The sequence below is a fragment of the Aphis gossypii genome, chromosome 3 (assembly GCF_020184175.1).
Source record: "Aphis gossypii isolate Hap1 chromosome 3, ASM2018417v2, whole genome shotgun sequence".
NCBI lineage: Eukaryota > Metazoa > Arthropoda > Insecta > Hemiptera > Aphididae > Aphis > Aphis gossypii.
Window position 1 is genome coordinate 30,952,227 of NC_065532.1, and position 5,528 is coordinate 30,957,754.

Sequence of the window (5,528 nt, forward strand, 5' to 3'; positions counted from 1 at the left end):
TTTCGATTTCGTCGGGCAGCAAAATCTAAAACCTATACAAAAGCAATGTACAGTATAATATTTCGTATTGTTTTTAAACAAACCGTGACCCACGCGTCGGTTTTCGCGAATGAAATTCGGGGCGGAGAAGACGAGCGTCAAACGCAAAACTCTATACACAACGGATGACAGACCAAATATGCGTTTAAAAATCATATTAAAATAATTATACGTTTACACGGATAAATACGTCAGCTGATATACCGATGTTACTATTATATATTATTATATCTTAGGTAAAACATATTATGTTTGTGTGCAGTGCGCACATACGATTGCAAACGATTGACCTAAAACGTACATTCGACGTATCGACGAATAAAATAGAAATAATTATATCACGCATGCTATGGATTTTTGAGCGTTTAGTGCGTTAGTATAATATTATGTTTTCGATCGATAGTCGTCGTCGTCGTTGCGCAAGGTCTATCGGCGGTCACTTCACGAAGCGAATCCTGTTGCAATTATTGGGATGGTAATATTAAAAGTCGTTATAGTAACAGTGTAACTGAACGTTATTCTGTTTATGACGAAAAAAAAAAATAACAGTACACTCGAAACAGAAGTAGTTCGTCGAAAAGTTTGTGATGATGTAAAAGAATAGTTGCTGATCCGAGTGTAGGTAGGAATAATATAATAATAATATGTATAATATCGTGCTATTACTTCACACACACATAGACTTGTATAACACCGTGATCTGCCGTGGCCGGTTCCGCATAGTACCTATATACTTACGTTTTTATTTGACTACTCCGTGATCTATAATACAGCGATCGTATCCTTTGACTTTATTATTGTAAATCATTTAGTCATTATCAGTCGTACTTAATTAACACGTTTGCAATTTTGTACATAATATGTGTAAAAACAAACAAACTCAAATTGCTGACAAGGATAATATATTAATGTATCGATACAGGAAGTGGAGTGTACTTTCAAACGACCTTCCACTGTCGATTTTTATGCTAAGACCAACGATATTATTGAAGTATTCAAACGACACATTCATCAATAGATTTTTGAGTGACTCGGACACTCCGGCGATTTTGATTTGAGTAAACTTCATGAAAAATAATATTTTATATAGATTTCTTTGGTATATTTTTCTTCATTGATGAGGAAACATGAATTGTTAAGGATTCTACGACCTCTTTTAGTCATAGCTAATCACAATGAGTTTTCTATTTGCATATAGTATACTACATAATAGATTAAATGCTGGTTATGGTTTTCTGATAAGGTATACAGAAAGAATGAGTCTAATGAATGTGAATATATCCTATTCTCGCTCGAGTGAGAATACCTCTCTTCTTTTATGCAAGAAAATATTTTCATTTTAAAAGTTAAGTTTTAATTTTTTGAGTCTGTTGTTTTAGAGAGATTAGTCATTTCAATATTGGTACGCTTTTAATAATGGATTCTTTGATATTTTACTTGAGTTTATTTTTGCGGAAAACTGACAAGGTGGTCTTTTTCATTACCGGATTTCCCAACACGAGAGGGAACTCATATAAATATAATATATTGTTCTGTACGCTAATATTGTCTTGCGTAGTTACGCCTCTATACATATAGGTACAGCTGATGTGAAGCAATAATACATATTGTTGAAATATACGTTTATGTGTGCGTATTGTATATTATGCGCTTGCACGAGAACCTTCGAGCGACTGGATAACATATAAGTATAATATTATTATTATGCTGCATTATCTACTCGTCTCGATTTATATATGTATGTATATATGCCGTCCGGGAATAATTCTGTGAGCGGGTTGTTCGGAGTCAACCAAAAACGACCAAAATAACAATAATAATATAATTTATATCTTTGGGTGTTTTTTTTTACGTTCACTTTCAAAAATATTACACATAATGATATGCACCTACCTACCTCCAAAACGTTTTTCTGTTGTGCTCACGCCGTCGTCGACGACCCCCGTTGAATCCGAACAAAAATATAATATTCCAAACCACCCCTAACCACAACAGTCTAGAAACGTGTTCTCGGCCAGTTTTTCTGCGTGTCAAAACTATTATTATATCGGCCACACTGCACGCGCATTCGTATGCAACGAAATCACGGCTCATTAAGCGCATTGTACATAATATTATATTAACTACCTTCAAACGTTCTCGTGGAATACCCTGTATTACTTTATCCATCAGCAAGGACGACGCGGACGGATTACGAATGCAGCTCTCTAATCGTCGACTTTAAATATTTCGAAAAAAAAGGTCCACCGAACATAATAAATAATTATAAATTATAAATCTTTACACAGCTACGCGAGATATTATAATAGGTAATATTAAGTGTGCTTAATGGTTTTGAGGTGTTTCACATCCAACGCATAGGCCGCAGCATTAACCAACACGCGCAAAACCGGTTTAAACAAACTTAAAAATCCATCGGTCACAGCCGTAAGACAGACATGAGAGTATGAGACAATACAGCGCTTACTAAAATATTATCGTCTATTATAAACGCTCCCAATGCTGAAGGGTTTAATGATTTATGTTTTCAATAAAAAGCAAAAAACAAAAAATATATACTTAACTATTAAACTTAATTAAAAATATAAATATACGCTTGTGTTAGATATTTTTTTAGTCGCAATATAATAGTTTAAGTTCTCTGTGACAATGTTGTTTTAATCAAATGATGTATTTAATTAGTGATTGTTATTGTTATTTACCTAATGTATAAAAGTCTATAGTCTGAACGCGCATGAATATATGCTATCGATTAACTCCACGTGCCAACAGTTATCGGCTGTGAACGACGAATAATACTATTATTTATTTTATAATCGATGTATAATCGTTCTACATAAATACATAATACGGTATACGGTAGATAACGAATTTATTACAATATTATAATTTATATACGTTTGGCCTATTTTTTTTCTTCAAATAAGCCAAACACAATAGCCTTGTGATATGGACAGCCGATGAAGTGAATCAAGTAGTACCACACGTAACGACTGCAATGTCGAGTATTATTTCTACGATATCAACATTTAAGATGTCGTATCTATGTAGAGCATATTATCGTAATAATACATATTGACCACCCGTGTATTATAACGTATAAACATAATATATTTAAAATTATTGTATCAAGTCCCGCAGTTGACAAACGCGTAGTATTTTACGAATTTAATCAAACCATAAAGGTCTGGTGTGATATTATAATTAGGTAATCTTTGCACTGTAGAGCGATATAATATTATACATATTTACGCGACAGTGGTGTCGGACCAAATGTTTAACCGTTCCAAATTATTACGGTCGCACAGTATTCCGGAAGGTTCATCCTGCAGTAGCTTATTATGCGTAACAATAAATGATTAATAATAATATGTATCCCGGCGACAGTGTATGTTTACATTAACGAAAAACCGACGAACGTCGTATACCACCAGCTAGATACTTCCAACTCTAACATAAATATTATTATTATTACTATTATCATCACACTAACTCTGCAGATGTGATCGAAATAGACTGCAGCGTCTGACGTACAGTTATTTCTTTCTCGCGTTCAACCAGGACCAAGAAAAAACTCTCCGTCGATAAACTGCATCGCCGCCAGTTATGATACACGCTCGAGTATTTTTTTATTTGTATGTTAAATTATGCATTTACAAACCTCGGAACGATCGAGATTGTTCATCTAAGGGTTAAAATGAACAAACGAAAACTATTTTGTTTGAATACCTACGTTGAATTCTGTTCATATATTTAATGAACTTACATCTAATCTTGATGAAAAAGCATACATTTACATATTATAGTTTATTAGTAAATAAACTGTAAAGACGTCTAATTAAGATATATTTGATGTTATACCACATTGATATTTAATTTCGATATAATAACTAAAAACAAATATTATAATAGATGATTTACATTAAAATTGTATTTCTGTAAAATATAGTATATAACTTATATTATTTTAACTATAATTAAAGCTATTATAAAATAAAGTTACAAATGCCTCCTAATAATCAAATTTGACATCATCTTTAATTTTATTTTAAAAAATCAAAATTTTTTATATTTTTCAGTGAAGAATTTACTACTGCAATGTTGGTAAATATTAAAGGTGATGTACAATAATGCGACGATTGGTGATAACCAATAAGAAATTCTAATAAACTAAGTTTCAGTAGGTATTACTTATATATATTACTACGGTGTTAGTTGGCTTATTTTATTTATTCTCCCCAACTTCTTTACCAACCCTGCAGTAATAATATTATATGTTGCCTATACGATTGAGACTGGAATAATTCTCCTGAAATTTTGACCTTGATAATATGACTTTAGTACATTACAATATATAAATATATAATCGTCAAGCAATAACTTTTATTTAATATTGTGTGTATATTATAATGATAAAAAAACAACACAATAATATATTATACTTCTTAATTCAACAAAAATATTCTTATGAGTTATTATTATTTATTACAGTAGCAAGTAACTAATATTTTTTATTTATTTGTTTAATTTTTTTTTTTTTGCGAGATTCAGAATTTTAGTCTCTTCTAACGAACCGACACCTAGTCGCTTGCTCAGTCGTGCCAAGCAAACAGGCCGAATATAACCGAATTGATTTATATAATGGTTATTCGTATACATAAGTTTCGCCTTCAATCCGCAAGAGTATTACAAGTAAGAAAATAATAAAAAAAAATTATAATAGTAACAGCCATGAGCACGTTTACCTATAGCGGTACTTTGTATTCCAAAATTGAAGTCAGAATAAAATATAATATATTAATATACTATAATATACTATGCAGGTATGCGGGCGTACTCGTACTTGAGTATAGTTTTAATTGGACATATAATTTTTCGACTAAGCTAGAGCACTAGGTATGTCACCATCCAAGCGCAACAATTTAACTCAACGCCATACTATTCAATCAAAATTAATAAATAATATTTTAATGATTAATTGATTTCTTTCAATCAAAAAAAAAATATGTATTTACAGAAAATCAAATTTTTTAGTAGAAAATAAAAAAATGAAATTATTAACCGAAACAATGTAATAAATCCATAATAAGTCTAAAAATTGTTTCAATCTCATCTACAGTAGCATAGAATCTGAAATATTTTTCTAAAAGAACAATTTTACTGAAAGATATATTAATATATGACATGTGTAAATAATATTTATATATTTTTTGCCGTTTTTTTTTTTCTTTTTTTTTAAATCAGCGTTATATTCATTACAATGTGGAAAAAAACATTTTTTACAATAAAAATTTGATTACGTATTCTTATTTTTTTCAATATGAACCAATACCGATAAGCCAATAACATATAATTAATACATCATGTTATTAATTCAATAAAAGTTGTAAATGTTTTAATTTTTAATTGTCATAGAAAATTTCTTTTAAAATACTTCTAAAATTAAAACGATAAGAAATTTATAGTAAATTACCTTATCTAAAAACGTT

At 30.4% G+C, this 5,528-nt stretch overlaps 1 long non-coding RNA gene across 2 annotated transcripts; it reads left to right on the forward strand.

Moving 5' to 3' along the window:
• The first annotated feature begins 532 nt into the window (after positions 1-532).
• On the forward strand, positions 533-5,117 carry LOC126550960 (uncharacterized). Of its 2 annotated transcripts, none has more exons than XR_007605018.1 (4): positions 533-657; positions 4,119-4,223; positions 4,591-4,731; positions 4,863-5,117. It is a non-coding gene; the product is annotated as an uncharacterized LOC126550960 (long non-coding RNA). The 2 variants fall into 2 exon arrangements; XR_007605017.1 differs by having other exon boundaries at positions 535-661.
• Positions 5,118-5,528: the final 411 nt, after the last annotated feature.